This window comes from Alligator sinensis, unplaced genomic scaffold, assembly GCF_000455745.1.
Source record: "Alligator sinensis unplaced genomic scaffold, ASM45574v1 scaffold1201_1, whole genome shotgun sequence".
In the NCBI taxonomy this organism is placed as follows: domain Eukaryota; kingdom Metazoa; phylum Chordata; order Crocodylia; family Alligatoridae; genus Alligator; species Alligator sinensis.
In genome coordinates, this window is record NW_005842690.1 from 771,132 (window position 1) to 789,340 (window position 18,209).

General features: G+C 44.8%; 1 long non-coding RNA gene across 1 annotated transcript in view; it reads right to left on the bottom strand.

The window, feature by feature from the left end:
• LOC102367900 overlaps positions 1–18,209 on the bottom strand; it is a 93,095-nt gene that overhangs the window by 24,748 nt on the left and 50,138 nt on the right. Inside the window, exon 2 of the long non-coding RNA XR_003096324.1 lies at positions 4,865–4,941. This is a non-coding gene — a long non-coding RNA (uncharacterized LOC102367900). The remainder of the gene's footprint in view (positions 1–4,864; positions 4,942–18,209) is intronic.

Here is an 18,209-nt window from a genome sequence, read left to right on the forward strand (position 1 = left end):
TCTACCACCCCCTGTGCTGATGCTCATCCCACTTGAAGAGGCAATAACATCTAAGGATGAGCAGAGACTGGGGCACCAAATCCCACATGGAGGCTACATTGTCAGATTTATCTCCGGACCCTTTAGCATTTCTTTTCAGTGCTAATTTGCCCTTGAGGTCTAGGCTGGATGGCTCTAGTTCTTTGTAAGGCTTGAGCTATTTCATATGTGTGTGTGTGTGCGCTTTGGCAGAAGGGATAGTTAGCACTGGGGGAGGGAAGCCCATTCCCCGCAAAAGGCTAGTCCTGGGATTCCACTGTTGTTAAACAAGTGTTACACATTCAGGCAATCTCAGAAGAATACTCGAAAAAATGGTGTGTGATTTGTTTATATGGAGCTGTATGCACAATCACTCTGTAGGTCTCATTGTCCAGATGCAGCCAGAGTGCTGTGGTTTGGTGGTGATGCTTGATCCACAGATCATGATAGACAGCAGGTGGGATTGTGATTTCAGAAGCATGGCAATTATTTAACCGTTTGCACACTACCATTTTGCAGTCTGTCAGATAAATGAATGCAAAATAGGAGATATATATAAAATTTACTGTCTAACAAACGTCCTCATGGAGGAATGAGGAAGTTGTCTTTCCTGCCTAGTGCAGGGGGGCTAGATCAGATGATGTTGCAAGTTCCCTTCTAACTCTTCCAACCTATGAATCTATGAATGGATAGATTCTTATTCATAGATTCATCAATTGTAAGGTTGGAAGGGACCTCAGAAGATCATCGGGTCCAGCTCCCCTGTACCAGGTAGGAAAGACAACCCCAGGTGACCCCAGTGAGGTGACCATCCAGTCTCCTCTTGAAGACCTCCAGGGTAGGTGATTGCACCACCTCTGGAGGGACCCTATTCCGCAGTCTGAACACCCTAACTGTGAAGACGTTTTTCCTAATGTTGAGCCTGAGATGGTCTTCCAGGAGTTTGTGGCCATTACTCCTGTTTTTTACCAAGGGGTGCCCTGGTGAACAGTTGTTCACCGAGCCCTTGATGTACTCCCCTGATGTAGCGGTAAGCTGTTATCACGTCCCTTCTCAGCCTTCTCTTTTTCAAGCTGAAGAGCCCCAGGTCCCTCAGCCTTTCCTTGTATGGCTTGACGTGTAAGTCTCTGATCATACGGGTGGCCCTTCTCTGGACTCTCTTGAATTTTATCATGTCCTTGTTGAAGTGTGGCGCCCAGAACTGGATGCAGTACTCCAGCTATGGTTTCACCAGCACTGAGCAGAGCGGAAGAATCACTGCCTTGGTTTTGCTGGAGATACATCGATTGATGCATGCCAGAGTATTATTTGCTCTGCTGGCTACAGTGTTGCCCTGCCGGCTCATAATTCATACTATGGTCTATTATTACCCCCACGTCCCTTTCATTCGTGGTGCTGGTCAGTTTGGCGCTGCCAAGCCTGTAGGTGTGTAGGGGATTGTTTGTCCCCATGTGGAACGGTTTATATTTCTCGATATTGAACTTAATCTGGTTCCAATCTGCCCAACTTGCTAGCCTGTCTAGGTCCACCTGTAGCTGTAGCCTATCTTCAAGTGTGATCATGCTTCCCCATAACTTGGTGTTCTTCACAGACTTGGCCAATTAGCTCTTCACCCCCACATCCAAATCATTGATAAAGATGTTGAAAAGCACTGGACCAGGTACCAACCCTTGAGGGATACCACTGGCTACTTCGTGCCAGGATGACACAGATCCATTCATTAGAACTCTCTGGATCCTACCCCACAACCAGCTTCCTACCCACCTAACTGTCTCACAGTTAAGCCACCTGTTATTGCCACCTGTCAACATTGTCCCCTATTCGGTAAAGTTTAACAGGAACATTTTATGATATATAGGGACATATTTGAAGAACGTTACCTCTGTAAATTTTCTAACCTGCCCCAGTCTTTTAAGTGCACAGGGCCATTCTCTCTGCTGATTCCAGGTTCCACAATTCTAAACCATCCCCAGCTGAGATGGTGTCCCCTTGGGTCTAAACACCAGATGAGGAGTGCAACAGAATTTTGCTTTGCCTCCTTCTGCCCCTTCCTCCCCCTCCTGCTCCTTCCTGCAGGATCAGTGGAGATAGTGGTGTGGGATTTCATATGCTGAAGGTAACATAAGCATAGGATTCATAGGGAGTTTTCAACTCTCTTTGTGCTGGCTGAGGAATGCCAAGGAAGGAGAGGTCAAGGTCAAAGGTCCATTCTAAGGCTAGCAGCCAGTTAGGTTAGTGATCTTAAAGCAAATGGGATTTTGGTACACAGGGGATTGATGTAGTTAGTATTGTGTGACTGCCTTTGAGTGCCCAGCTAAAATGACCATGTGTATCCCTTTACACTTGGGTCATTTGGGGGTGGTATTTGGTACAAGTCCTAAGTGAGGCTCAAACCTGTATCTCTTCATCTGTACCAAGGCACCTTAACTGTGCCCCTCAAGGAAGCAAGGCAGGGTTGTGAACCTGGCCTTCCATCTGCTCCTCTACATCTGGATTGCTGCTTAATATCCCCTGCCCACCCTCTAAAGAAACAAATACCCATAATCTTACTACCAGGTGCTTTTCCTGAATAAACAGCTCATACCATGGCCCTCCCTGCCCCACCCCACCCCACCACTTGGAACAGTTATTGGTGAGATGAGAAGAGGTGAGAAGAGAAGAAATCTTTTTTTCTCAGATTGCAGAGTTCTGTAGGCACTACCCAGCCTTACTGCCTCGTGCTGTAGTAAAAACCATGATTCTGGTTTTTACTACAGCACAAACTTTCTACAGTTCCCTTACCCTGAAATCCCTGTTGGCTGTATAATAGCATACAGGCAGGTTCAACCAAGCTGAGGTTGTACTAACTCACCAAATGTTGTCCTCTGTAAAATGGAACCTTACAAGGCATTAAGGGCAGTGTTTGACTACAGCGGGCTACTCTGCTAACGTGCCCTGACATTTATATAGAATCATAGGGTTGGAAACGATCTCAACTCTCTTTGAGTCCAAACCTACATACAGATGGAGGCTACTGTTCCTAAACTATCCCAGACAACTGGTTATACACTTATACCTAAGAATATAATGTAATGTCACCTAATATTGCCACATCTATGCCATATTTTCATTTTGAAGTTCAGTTTTAAAAATCATGACAATAAGATTGAATAGCTTGATGTGAATAGGGAATGCCTTTTATATGAGGCTTGCACATTTCTCTTAGAAGAAACTTTTAAAAAACAGCTTTCTTGCTGTAGCAACTATAATATAGAGAGGGCCTGATTCTTCTGGACCAAGTCCTTAGTTTGTGTAAACTGTTGTAATCCATCTTCATATAAAAGCTGCGCTGTATCTGCTCTATTGGCACTGGTTCTTCTGATTATATGTGTACAAAAATATTAGTAATGCCTGACATCTCCTGCTTGTGAATCATAATGACTGTTTGAGAAATCGGAGTGCAACATCCATCAGCCCGTTATATCTTAGGAGAGTAGGTATTTTTATATATTTTTAAAGGTCACTGGTAGTTGGAAACGGATGATTTCCGACAACTGTTTGGCTTGCAAACATGTCAGTAGCATCAAGGATCTGTAGCCAGTTTAGCACTGCCTATAGCAATCCCCCAATGCTAGATCTTCTCTACTGGGAGGTCACAGCTTCCATTGTAGTGTCTATACGGCAAAGTGCTATCACCGCTAAGCTGTGCGTTAAACAAAAGTGCTGTGCTTTTGATCAAAAGATGAAAGATTCTGGACTGCATGAGGCTCTGCAATCAACAGAAGTGCTGTTACTCAAGTGTTCTTTTTTTTTCCTTCCTCCCTCAGGGAGAAATGGGTGGGAAGACTAAAGGGAAAGCCACATTTGCTGTTCTTGTTCAAGGTAGAATGACAAATGACAATACAAGAAGCATGACAAGATGTCATCATAAGCCAATGGAAATATCTGTGCTGTCTGCATGTTTATTCGGACCTGTCAGTAGAAATGAATTAATCACACAATAGGTATTGTTTATGGAAACAAGTGAACCCTGAAGGGAAGAACAGTTCAGAACTGTTATTTTTATTTTAAAACCACTTTGATCTACCTGCAGATATAAAAATGAGAACAATAATATGAAAATGTTTGCTGATGTATCTGCATATTCTAGTTCACCCAACATGCTGACTTCTTTAAGCCTCTTTCCCATAAGAATTGCTAGAACTCAGTTTACTGTGCCAGCAGATTAATATATGTGGCTCTTTATCATTTGAGATTTGACATAGCTAGTGATTTAAGTGATCTAGTGGATTCTAACAATGAACACAGCTGCACCAGTGTCACCTTCTAGAGCCAGAAGAGAGGACAGAGAAAAGGCAGGTGGCTCATCAGACTCCCATTCCCTAATAGCTCTTCTGGCTCCTAAATATGTCTTTTATGTAAGAAAATGAATAAGAGTAATAGTTCATTCTGTTTGAAACTTACTAATTTGAAGAAACCTAGCACAAAGCTTCTGTACCTGTTAATCTCCACATAAACCCTTAAACCAAGACATATGTCTTGTGCTGTTCCTTGGCACAGGGTTGAATTTCATCCATTACATATAAGCTTGAAAAGAAATATCTAAGAAGTTTTTTACTACACATATTTTTTTGCCCTTATTTAGAAAGAAAACTGATCTGTTTCTACAGTAAGAACCTGTTGAGCCCTTGGCTCCAATAGATGACCAAGGCTGAGAGTTTAGGGGGACTTAATAAAGTATTACATATATGTATAACGAAGAACATCCATTAAGCAGAGTTTAAAAAAAAATCCAGATTTCACTGAGAAGTCTTCTGAGCTTTGTGATGGGGAACAAGTTCTAATGTTTAAAGTGGTGTTGACTTACCATCAGGGTGGTTATGGTCTTGGTTCTCTTAGTGATTTTTCTGTGTTGCCTTGGGTATTATGCCTCAGTTTCCCCATCTGTAAAACAGTCATAATACATTATTACTCATTTAGCTATGAACTGAACTGCACTCTGTGCAAAAGGCTCATGAAGCTTAAGGTTCTGGTGGAGGGGTGACAATGAAGAGGTTTCGCACATCTTTAGATGTCTTAGAACTGTGCTTGAGAGCAGACTTCCCAGTACAGGAAAACTTGGGGTGAGGAGAGTAGGGCCATGCAGATCCTCCAGGAGCTGCAGTTAGAAATCATAGAATAGTGAAGCTTGGGATAAGGATTCATTCTCTTCTAAGTCCCCCCAGAACTCCCTAAGTCTGAGCACAGAAATGGATTCATTTTATATGTACAGTATTTTTGCACTGCATTGAAAGGAACCTGCCTGGCATGATTTGTGTTCTACTTCTTCAGGAACCTCACTCATTTTATGCTAAGGCATGCCTGCTTGTGGTCTTAAGATTTTCCTTGTAACAAAGCTTAATGGATGCCAGTGAGAATTTTGAGTTTAATGGTAGATGAAATACTTTCTAAAAAATTGCTTTCAGGTGTTTTCACTTCTCTTTATCAAGATAGGAAGTGCTCGAGGATCACTTAAAGAAGATTATACCCAGATATCCACAGAGGACAGAATGTTTTTTAGAATTTGCCCATGCTAGAGCCCAAAGTATATTAAGCCAGAACTGTGTTTAAATGTTGTTCTTCCTAGCGAAGTGATAGAAGTTTTTTTGGGTAGCAAAAATAGGACTGAATTGTTTTATATAGTCAATGACCATGCCTAGACCACAGATGTGCTGTTCCAGAGAAAAACACCCTCTAACACAGGGGTGGGAAAAATATGGCCCTCGGGCCGCATCCAGCCCACATGTCCATTCCATCTGGCCTGCAGGGCCCTTAAAAATTTTTTTTTAATTAAAATTTATGTCCTTGGTTCCTGTGAAAAATGACAGGAACCAGGAGCAGTAGGACCCAGGGGAATCCTCAGCGGGCTCCTGCAACAGCAGGGTCCACCTGGCCCTGCCCCCACAGCTGGAAGGCCCAGCAGCGGCTTCTGGCCTGGGACCATGTGGCTGCCCTGGCACCCGAACCTCAGGTAAGGGTGGGGGGAGGGCAGGGAAGGAGCTGGTGCGGAGCATGGGCAAAAGTGGCCTCTCCTCCACCCCGTGGCTGGTGCCCCATGCTGCAGCCACTTGCAGCCCTTATGGGGCTGCCTGTGCCTGCTCAGGACAGCCCCGCACAGCACCAGCCACAAGGCAGGCAAGGGGCTGCTTTTCTCCTGCTCAGCACCAGCTTATAACCCGCCCCCACTGCCAGCCTGGGCCCCGCGCTGGCTCCAGGCTCACCCGTCAGGGCTGTCCTGCGACGGCAGCCACTGTGGCCCCCCTGCTTGCTGCGTCAAGCAGTGTTGGCTGCTACTGTCCACGTGGAGTTCGCGCTACGGTAGGCTGCCCATCCCATTGCCTGTGCTCCGTGCTGTAGATACTCGCAGCCCACATGGGGCTGCCTGTGCCTGCTCAGGACAGCCCCATGCTGGCTGCGAGTGGCTGCAGCAGGGAGCACCAGCCACGGGGCGGAGGAGGGGCCACTTTTCCACGTGCTCTGCACCAGCTCCTTTCCTGCTAGTGAGCAGGGGGTTGGGGCTGTGCGCTACCCCGGCCTGTACCGCGGGGCTGGGGGGGCACTAGGAGTTAGTGGGCACAGGAGCATGGGGCCCGCACCAGTGTCCCAGGGCCAGCACCAGCAGGGCCTAGAGCAGGGTGGCAGGGGTACAGGGTCCCGGCCAGCAGCTGCTCCCTTGCCAGTTCCCCCCTCTCCTTGCTGGTGAAGTCCAACCCGGCTCCACAGACCCCTGCCAGCCTGCACCCTGCTCCGGGCCCCGCTGGTGCTGGCCCTGAGACATTGGTCCCAAGATGGTGACCAGGGGGTGAGGCACCTGTCAAGGGGTGGGGCTACCCATGCGGCCCTCCACAGCTTGCCAAACCTGGGTAAGCGGCCCTCCACCTGAAATAATTACCTGCCCCTGCTCTAACATGTTGTGGTGCTGAACACAGGCTACATGTGTCTTGGAAGCAGTGTAATCACCTCTATGCAACACCAAAAGCAGATTGTCACTGTTCCCCACCAGTGCTAATTAGCCCACTCAGTGCTTCAAGGCTTGGGGCGCGTCTGCACAAGACCCTAAATGTGCAGTAGACTAATTCTACTGCACATTAACACAGCAGGCAAAAACTATGCTAATGCGCAATAGGATTAGTCTACTGCTCACTAGCGTAAAAAAAGTGTGTGCTGGTGCTACTGCACAGTAGCACCAATTACAGTGCATTAAGTTAGTACCTGTTATTATAAGTACTAAACTTAATATGCTGTAATTACGGTGCATTAAGGAATGTGTAGACACACCCTTGGAGGCTACATGCATAGAGCAGGGCCAGGAGTCTGAGGGTGCTGTTACCTGTGTTGGTTGGTTTATAGTCTAGGCCCAGTTTAAGGAGAAAAGTTGCAATGTATTCCAAACATGCTTACACTAGAAAGAAACTAGGCTGTGGTTCCCTAAACACAGTCTTAAATTGCATATGTAGGCCTAAATGGCCATAATCTGTGTCACCTAAACAGAAGGTCTTGTTAGGATTGTCCTTTACTACCAGCAACTTGTGGAGCCCTCTTTTTAAGATCTGTCACTTCCTAGAAACTTTTGAGCAACTTGTGCTTATAGCCATAAAGACTCTGATTGCCAAAGATGCCTAAGTGAAAACACATTCTGCTATTGGGACCGCAGTTGAAAATCCCAGATGAAAACCATCAGCAGTTTTCTAAATGATGCGACATGTGGAACAGCAGGTTACTTGTTCCAGAAAGGTAAAAACAGAGAAAACCATGAATTGTTAAAAAATAATTCCTTATTTGCAGTGCACACACTAAAGCAAATTTATAATGGCAAAAGAACAAAGCCTCATTCTGTCATATATATTTGCTGGATGCCCTGGTGTCCCAGATAAAGGACAAATATCTGATAGTGGATTAACATTAAGGAAAAGTCAGGATGAAAAAAAAATCAGTGAGGTTGTGTAATTGAAGCTCTGAAGCTGTTCAAAAGCTTAGGCTAATAAGCTTCTGGCCACCAACTAATTCATGCTGTTTTCTGACAAGGCGGCAGAACTCTAATCATCAGGGAAGCATATGGGGTGAGAGAAAGGGAGAGACATGGGTATTCTATGACAATCATCAAAACTTCAGATGCAGCACAGAGGCCTATTAATTTATTCCCCTGCCCCGCCTGGAAGTCCTGACCTCCGCTCTAATTCTGCCCCTTCAGGGTTCTTAATTTCCAGCATTACTCAGCCCAGTCAGGCCTGTTTAGCAATTTCTTTTCTGAATTAGTTTCTTTGAAGAGGCCCTATTTTCTGCTCACTGACATGAAAGAGATACTGATGCTGATTATCAAAGGCATGTGTTCCATACCACCAAGCTTCAAATGCCCAAGGGACGTAATATTATCTCTGCCTTCAATTTTTGTATCCTCCCACTGAGGAGGAATTGCTGGTTAACTAGCACATCTTTCTCTCTTCCTTTCCCATTCATTTTATATGAGATCTTAAACAGAAAATGAATTAATATCTTACGCTTGTAGGTTGTAATAAGGCAATACAGTCTTCTGGATGAGAAACAGCAATGCTGGGCTTCATAGTCATTTGCAGCAGTGCAGATTTATCTGGATCATTTGCAGTACGTCATGTTATTGAACCAAAAGGAAGCTTCACAGCTTTTACTTGAAGTCTGTATCATTTTGGGCAAGCCCACTTTGCATCCATGCTGCACCTGGGAGTACTGCTGAGAATTACACTCTGCTCCCTTGCTTCTGCTCCCCAAGGGCCAGATATGGAAATAAGACATTTCATCCACTTTAAGAGCAGGGCTGTGTGTCTGCCAGTCAGCCCAAAAGAAACAGGTCAAGGGTGGGGCTTGGTGTAGGCTCAGGGCTGCTCCAAGGTGCCTACATTGTTTCATTTTGGGGAGTCAGTGTGCACAGAGAGGGAGCACAGCAGCACAGGCTCTGTAGACTAGCCATTAGTCTTGTGTTACTATATGCCCTGTCACCTGAAGCCATAAGAATGCAGCGAGTTTACAGCTAGCACTGCTGGTGGTGAACCAGGGAAGGAGCAGACAAGCTGTTGACCTAGAGCTCCAGACAAGAGAGAAACTCTGCTGGGAGTTTGCTACCAATTCTTTGCTATCAACACTGAGTGTCTGGGCAGAGGGCACACCTTCATCTTCATTCACCTAACCTTTTTTCCAAGAAAACCTAATTTTCTACTCAGGCACTCTGGGGAGTCACCAGAACTGGAAACAATCTCCAAATTGGTTGGGGAGCAGAACCTGAAAGAGGAATGGTAGGAGGAGCTGTGGTTTAGGATGCATGTGAGGATGGTGCTTTATGTTCTGTTGGTCACATACTGGAGGAGTGGGTAGTAGTTCTTCACGGAAGCAGGAGATGGCAGCAGCAAAGCTAAGGCAAGTCTCCTCATTCTGGCTGAAGCTAAAATCCCTGCAGCTGAGAAAAAACTGAAGCACTCAAGAGTACAAAAATACCTGAGAAAAAGTTTCCTATTCAACCTCTGATTGGCTCACTTATACTGCAAAGCATTGTATGACACAGTCTTTAATGATGTGACCACATACCGCTGTACACAAGCTCTTTGTCTCATTCAGTGTAGAGGATGGATTGTGCTCTGGAAAATAGTGAAGGAAGCTGTTTCCTGGAAAATCACCGCCTGATTTATTGCAGAAGACAATGTTGGTTCTAAACTAGACTGGCTACACTTCCTGTAGGGCAGGGGTGGCCATTAGGGCTGTGTGAAACAGCACCATTTTGTTTCGACTTGCGATTTGGCGTTTTGATGGCGCAGTGTTTCGTTTCAATTTGAAACTGCTGTTCCGTTTCATTTCGTCAAAACAGTGACACTGTTTTGACTTTCGCTCATAGGCTATAATGGGGAAGCTTGAAACAGCCTCTCTCATCCAGCAGGCAGATCGGGGGCCCGCAACCCCAGGAGGACTGGCACAGCCCCCGCAGCCCTCCCAGGGCGGGCCCCCCGTCCCCCCCGGCCAGATGAGGGAGGGAAGCTGGGTGTTGCCATCTGGGACTGGTGCCAGCATGCTGCCAGTCCCAGGCAGCAGCGCCTGGCTTCTGTCATCCGGCAGGCAGATTGGGGGCTGCAACCCCAGGAGGGCTGTAGGGGCTGTGCGATCGACCTCAGTTACCTTCCCCAGCCCAATTGATCGCAGCACTGGGGAGAGGAAATGAGCGATTGGGCTGAGCTCCCTTCCCTAGCCCGATCCTAGTGCTGGGGAGGGGAACTAAGCTCAGCTGGGCTCAGTTCCTTTCCCCGGCCCAATGGATCGTAGCACTGGGGAGGGGAACTGAGCGATCGGGCTCAGTTCCCTTCCCCAGCCTGATCCTAGTACTGGGGAGGGGAGCTCAGCCAGGCTGCTTCGAAACTCAAAATGTTTCAAAACTTTCGAAACGTTTCATAGATTTCACAGACATTTCAACTGCCCTCGTTTTGTTTCAAGGCTGTTTCAAAGCCCTTTGTTTCATTTCAATTTCACTGTTTCGAGCTTGAAATGAGTCAAAACAGCATTGAAACAGCTGGAGAAATTTCGCACAGTCCTAGCAGCCACCTGTAGTATCAGTGCCACAAGTAGCACAGGCAGCCTTTGTGTGCGGCAAGTGGCAGATTGAGGAGGTGGGATGGGCAGCACAGTGGCAAATAAGGCAGGGAGCAGAAAGATCAGCTAGGGAACACATAACAGGGAGAAGAAAGCAGAACAGCAGTTAGGGTGGGGGAAGGGGGGCAGAGTAGCATGGGGAAGGTGGAGCAAGTTGCAGTGTTTAATTTGCGGCATGCCCACCAGAAAGCAGGCAAGAATTGGCCTCTGTTGCCCTAGCACAGTGGTGCCCAACCTTTTTTTGCCACAACCCGCTGCTGGGAGTGGAGCACGGTGGCAGCGGCCCAGGGGCAGGGGAGCTCCCGGCACATGGCATGGCTTGTCTTTTGTGTGTGGCACTGCCAGCATTGCCCCTATGACCCTCATTTGGGTCGCGACCCAAGGTTGGGAACCGCTGCCCTAGGGAGTAGGGGAAGACCTGCCCAAGTACCCTCCTGGACATGGAAAGTACATTGATGACAAACTGAGTGAGGTAAAGTCAGAGAGAGTGAGGGGGAAGCCATACAGTAAAGGGATACTGGCATATTGGATATGCACTCTGGTGGTTGGAGCTACTGCTAGTGATACTGGCAGGGTGGAAGCTTACTTATTTATATTGCTACTGCATCTTTCCAAGCTGATGCTGCATTTTTTTATCTCCTGCAAAATGTTATCCTTGTTTTATAAACAGACTCAGCATTTGTAAATGCAGAATGATTGTCTGCTAAAGATGCCCAGGGGAAATATTTAGTGTTAGTTTTACCTGGGTTTCTGGATGGCTAGAGCTGATGGGAGCTGTTGATTTTTAAAAGGAGTCCTGCACATCTAAATCCAACCCTTTTTCTTGCCAGCAACACCTGTCAAAAGCATTATGCTACTGTATAATTAAATGTGGGAAGAGGAGCGGGGAAAAGTGATGGAGCGCAATAAGTGAGTTTTTAACGCCCTCTGGACTTACTTGTGGGTGCAGTATTTTCATTTATTCTGTATGGTAATACATTTCCCCTGTTACACACAGCTGTGGTTGATGCATGAACATTATAATTGTTGTTATCATTTGCTATTTGTATTATGGTGTTGCCAACAGGCCCCAACCACAATCAGGGCCTCTTTGTGCTAGCCCTAACAATTACATAGGGTATGCAGCAGTCTGCCTTAGAAAGCTCAGTCTAGAGCAGTAGTTCTGAAGCAAGGTGCTGTAGCATGCTGCGGTGCAGTGAGCTCCTTGTAAGGGTGCCACAGTGCAGGTGCTGGCATGGCTAGGTGGAACGGCTCTGCTCACCTCTTATGGAGGCAGATTGGGAAGCAGCTGTGACCAGAGCCCACACTTCTCCTGCAGCCCTTCTCAGTCCGACCCCACATGCTCTTCCCAGAACCAGAGGCATGCAGGTCTTATGGGACTGTCCTGCATCCTTCTATTTCCAGGAGGAGCAAGCAGGGTCAGACCAGAAAGTGCTGAAGCAAAAGCAAACACTCCAGCCGCAGCCCTTTTCACTGCTGAAGAAGCCAGGCTGGATGGGAAAAGCCCTTATGCTGCTCAGCCAAAAGGGTCAGGTTGGTCTGGAGGAGCCCTTTACACCACGTGGTTGGAGCAGTGGAGGGCAGATAAGGCCACCCTCCTGTTCTGCCAACACCCGACCCTGCCCCCCCAGGGCACAAAACTCATTAGCTGTGGCTCCATTCTTGCCTGCTTTAGGTTTATCAGATAACCCTAATGCAGGCAGGTTGAGAACCACGGAGATAAGCTGGAGTAGTGCAACATTAGTTCTCAGCCAAGGTGCCAATACATTTTTTTAACAGTTGTGGAGGGGTACCCTGCTTCTAAAAAAGTTGAGAACCATTGATCTAGATCGACAAGGGAGTTGTTATTGTTTCCATTTTCTAGATAGACATTGAGAAAGGTGGAGGAACCCAACAAGATCATACAGGAGGGGGGCCTTTGGCTGAGGTGGGGGAAGTGAACCTGTATCAGAACAAGTCTTGGTTCTGATTCTATAATTACTACCTGCAAGCAAACCTGTAAATGTGGAAGACTCTTCCCATGCAGAGTCAATTGCAGGATCAGAGCTTTGTATTTCTTTATTTTTGTTCACTTAACTTCTCAATCAGAATATCACACTTACATGGAGATTTTTGCATCTAATTTCCTTGATATAACCTTGAAACAAGCTCAACAATATCATTCATTTCCAGGTGCTATGTGACTAAAGTAAACTGTTGTATAAAAACCATTTTCTGCTTTAGAATAGAATAGCTAGAGCTGTTTACTGGGATAACTTCTTTAATTTTTAGCCGACTTCTTCCAACTTGGCAAAACATACGTTTCTCATTTACAGGCATCATATAAGAACACAGAGAGAGATTTAGGACTGTAAAAACAAAGTTATTTTGAGTTACCTGAGCATAGGATATTCTTGTGAATCAGACTAAACACCATGTTGAAAGATTTTTAAAAAATGGCAAAATGGAATTTTAGTAAACTTTAAAAGCAAAGCATGCATGGGCATGGATTAGATGTTGAAATAGAAAGATGTGATTTTCACAGAATGCCCAAAACTAAGGGATTAGGGTGTTTTCAATGTTTAAAATAAGGTATGCAAAATGTGTGTATAGTTGGCTTGCCATAGTTGCAAGGGCTGTTATGCAAGCCTCTGTAAGTTACTGTGGAAATCTGCTGGTTGATTTCAGTGGTCTGTGAATCAGCCCTAAATGCATACACATTTGTTTGACCTGATACGTTTTTCCAAAATGAATGTAATTTTTTTTTAAGATCAGGATTAATATTTAGGTTGTAAATTGCAGGGATTCTGACCTTTTACCAGCTTTGAAATTTAATTTGAGTGCAGCTTCTAAACAACCAAGGGAAGAAAATCTTTCATTGGCATTACTTCTTAGGTTCCCACCCAATAGGTCTACCAGCTAATGAGTAATCTTTACAACTGTATGAATCAATATGTGCATATTGGGAAACAGAAATAGCACAAAGGAGGAAATTTTCATCATGTGGCTTCATACAGTGCTTGGATGTGCCCCTTAATTATCCGCATAAACTGTCCAGTATTTAACTAAATCCCAAGAGACGCTGATGTCACTCAGCACTGCAAGCAAGTATTAATGGACTCACCAAAGTAGTAATGAAACTTATAACAACCGTACTCCTGATACTAGTAGTTATAATATTTAGCCTCACACTTCTGAAACAAAGAACTCTCTTGGTTATTTATCAACAGCATACATACTAAAGTGCATTCAAACTATAGTAAATCAGAGCAAGTCAAAAGGTTTTTCCTGTGGAAAAAGAACTAAAGCTCATTTTAATGTGAAAAAAGAAGTGTGTCCTGCTTGTCATTGACATCATATTTCTGCATTTTTTAAAGTATATTTTGTACTTGTTAAAAGTACCAGACTGATGTCATGAGATGGCAAAGGAAGCCTTCCATGAATCCCTGAAACTGGTGTTACACAAAGCTTGACATTACTAAATCTTTGCTGCTCCTCTCTTTGTTGGATTCATAGGTAATGAGCCCACTGCTGCTGCACTCTCCTTTTCAGCGTCCTGGATCTACTACTGACTCGATATCTCCTGCTTCCCAGCAAAGCGGTCTAATTTAATGACTTGTCTATAGATAAGATATTGCCCAGACCCTTATTTAACCCTCCTATAGAAGCTGACCCACTGCACCTTACAGTTAATATGCACTGAATAAACAGCATTGGGAAAATTACTGCCCCACTGAGGGCAGGGGCCTAGGTTAGGACTCAGGGTCCCCTCCTTTCCAGGGTGTCCTCCATCTTACTGAGCTGCACACCACTGAGTTTTTTCTCATCTTCCTAGATCCATAAATTTCCCTCCTTTGTCTGGCCAGGGAGGTCTGGAGAGAGTATGGCCTAATAGTTAGACCATTTTGGGAAGTGGGTATGCAGATTGCAAACCCTCTAAGTGAGGGTGAGCCGAGAACTTTTGTCTCCCACTCCCTGAGCAAGGAGGTAGGAAAGGCCTCCTCCTCCACTATCAAACACCCACTACTTGTGAGGTTTCTGGCAGCTGAAATTCAAGACTAGCACAGCCTTATGCATATGCCTGGATGACTGTATTTCTTCTAGGCAGTTGCCTGGATGGAATAGCAGCCTTACTGAATATACTTAGTAGACCAATGAACACTGACTCCCCTGTGTGAAGTGCCATAAACTACTATTACACAGTTATGTACCTGCCACTGAAGGATATGAAGGGTAAGTATGATCTAGCCCTTCATACTCCATACTCTTTTCAGATCATCTCTTTCTCTCTGGAGTTTTCTCATGTTGGACTTTCAGTATCTGATTCAAAGTTCACTGAAATCAGTGGAAGTCTTAAGTAGATTTTTGATTAAATTCTTTTAACATAACTGTTTGCTCACATTTTGGCCCGCTATACAGACTGTATCTAAATGGAGGTTGTGGGAAAACAACTTATCTAATATTATCCATCTTTGTTAGATTTAAATAGTCAAAATGCCTCAGACTTTTGTAACTGATTTCTATCTGGTAGATTTTTTCATAGATATATTTTCTGTAACTGAGTTTAGCTAGTTTGCAGAGGTAGGAGCATTTTCAGTCTTGGATGGTTGGTGTTTGTGGCATCAAAGCCTATATGAGCTAGGGTATCGAGAAGTAATCATGGAGGATGATGGAGGCAGGAGAGATCGGTATATTTTTCTATAGAATGAGTTCATGTTTGGAGGATATTTCATGACAGTCTTTTGCTTACCCACATTTGTGTAATACATGAACTTTCATTTCCTTATGTCCAGGAATCTCACATAGACTGTGTTTATTTGTTTTTCCTTTCTTTATAATGCCAGCCGTGATCAGCAGCCCTGAAAAGTATTATGTGGCATTCATGGAAGTTTAACCTTGACATTTAAACTAGTATTAGCATGTTGCCCTTAGAGACCTTAGATCTGTGTTCTGAATGTGACGGGCTAGCTGGCAGTGACCTAGCCCAGGGGTTTTGAAAGGGCAAAAGATGATTGGAGGACTTGGGATTCCCTTTCCTCACCAATCAGGCCCAGAGAGTCACCGCTCATGTCCCCTGGTTGGCCCCTTGGGTCACCTGGAGGGGGAAAAAAGGGGCAGCACAGCTGACTCAAGGGGAGACTAGCGAGGGACTATGAGGAAGGAGCTTCAAAAAGCTGAGCCAATGGGGCGGGAGCAGTTGCCCCAGAAGAGCCTGAAGGAGCAGGACCTGCAGGCAGCAGTGGGACCCTCAGCAGCACGGTGTGTGGCCGGCAAGAGAGGCATCCTGCTGGGCTCCAGGATCTCCTACAAGAGGCTGTGGCCAGCAGGAGGATCTGAGCAATGACCTGAGGGGTCCCAGCTTGGCTTCCAGCTCCTCCAATCAGAGGCCAGGCAGCTTGACGTGAGGCCAGGGCTCCAGGAAGGTCAAGACCTCTAGCAGCTTGGAGTAGTACCAGCACTTGTGACTGTGTGGCAGTGTTCTTGCCTACCACGTGGGAGATCTGAGTTCAAGTTCCAGATTTGGTGACTTGGGATGAGTGAGCTAACAAGGAGAAATTCCTCTTGCAGTAGACGGGAGCCATTGTGTTTTCCCCCTGTTCTCCCCCTCCAGTGACCTAGGCCCTATATTTCTTTGTCCTTTGACATTTTGTATTTTGTGCCTTTTTATATTTCCCCAACCAGTATTGTTTGCTCTGTTGTTTGTGTTTTGTGTTTTATATTTTGTTAACCCTGTCTTTTGCCAATGATTGTAAGTGTCTAACCTTTGCTGAATCCTGCCCCTTGGGGCATTGTGGTGTCCACTATACCCCCCGATTATGCCTGTTATGTTCCCTCATTAAAAGGTATATGGTTAAGTCCCCAGTGGTGGTCTGGCTCTGCTCTGTAGGGGGAAGAGGGTGGCTACATCTCCCACAGCGCTTGTGCACCTGTTCTGATCCCTTCAATTGGAGAGGGGGTACCTTTTGGAGTACCGCCCGGGTTACATGTATTTGATTTTACAATTTCTCTGCTTTTTTTTTTAACCAACACTAAGTTACTGTATGTTCTGGACTTCACAATATGTGAACAGTTTTTGGTAGTTTGTGCTGTTAAAAAGTTTTATACTAGAAAGATTTGGAGCCACATTTAGTGCTTGAAAAACACCATCCACTTCAATGAATTTGTGCCTTCATATGCTCAAATTACAGCTAATCCAGGATGTCTGAACTAATTAGCCTTTCTGAATTGCTTTTTGCAGGATAAATTTTATGATGAAATGGGTAAGTTTTCTAACTTTCCCCTTTTGTGTGCGGTCAAAACTGCAGACTTTTACAGAATTCAGATCACTCTGCATTTTTTCTAGATTTACTCAGGACATTAATGTTCCATCATTAAAACAATTAGATATGGTCTTCTATGCTCTTCCCATGCCAAAATCTTCCTGCAGATCTATTTGACAGCTGTTTATAGAGCTGCTTTCTCCAAATATAGACATTAAAGTGGTTTGCTGGTATATGTTGAGAAACATCAGAATTTTCTGAACATTTTTTTTGTCCAAAATATAACGAGACATAGGAGTACAAGATGTATATGTGTGTGTGTATGTGTTTTGTTTAAGCTTGGAATTTCTTTCCACTATACTGTTTGTGTATAGCCTAGCAATAACCAGACACATGCTGGTGGTCTTGAACATGGGTTGATCTGTTTTTCCAATTGTCAGCCCTTGCCTGGAGACTCAGTTGGCTCAAATATTCTTTTTTCTGGGCAGAAATTTTGCATACAAAGTAACAAATGTAACTTGTGGTTGGAGAATAATATAACCCTTCTCTGTCAGCTATTTCATTATTATGCAATCATTTTTCAATGCAGCTATCCGGTACAAAATGATGCATGTTGATGGTTTCAGATAGAGACTTGTTATGGTCCATGCTCATTAGAACACAATTTTGGGTTTCGATCAGTAATCACAAAGACTGTTGACATATGATGAAGCTGATTTATAACAATTGCTATTAAATAGCAAGCTATTTATCAGAAATCAATCATCCATGCTCTGAACCATTTTCTCTGCCTCTTGGAGCTATCATAGGAATGACATGACAGATTAAAAACCATTTTAATCTACTGGTCCATCTTGGTGCTTGTAACTCTATCCCTTCCCTGAAATCCTTGTTGGGATACAGTAAGTCAATGGAAGAAAAAGAAAGATCATAAATGGAATACTCCAAATTCTTTTGTCCTTCCTTAGGGCAATGTGGTCCAGTAGCTGAGTCTTTGGACTGGAAGTCAGGAATCTTGAGTTTTGTTCCTGGGACTGCTTCTGACTGATCTGAGCCACTGCCTGATCTGTCTCAGCTGTTTAGATGATAAGCTGTTTGGCTCCAGGACGATCACTTTTGACATGGTTGTATAATGCATAGTACAAAGGAGCCTTAATCTTGGTTTGGCTTCTGAGGAGTACTCTAACACACATATTACACTTCCCTCCATGCAGACCCATTAGTCAACATAAAGCCAGTGCTGCAGAATCCATATTACATTAGGGCTAGGGACAGAAATTACACATAAACAAGTATATGTGATTGGAAACCAGTTCAAATCTGTAACAC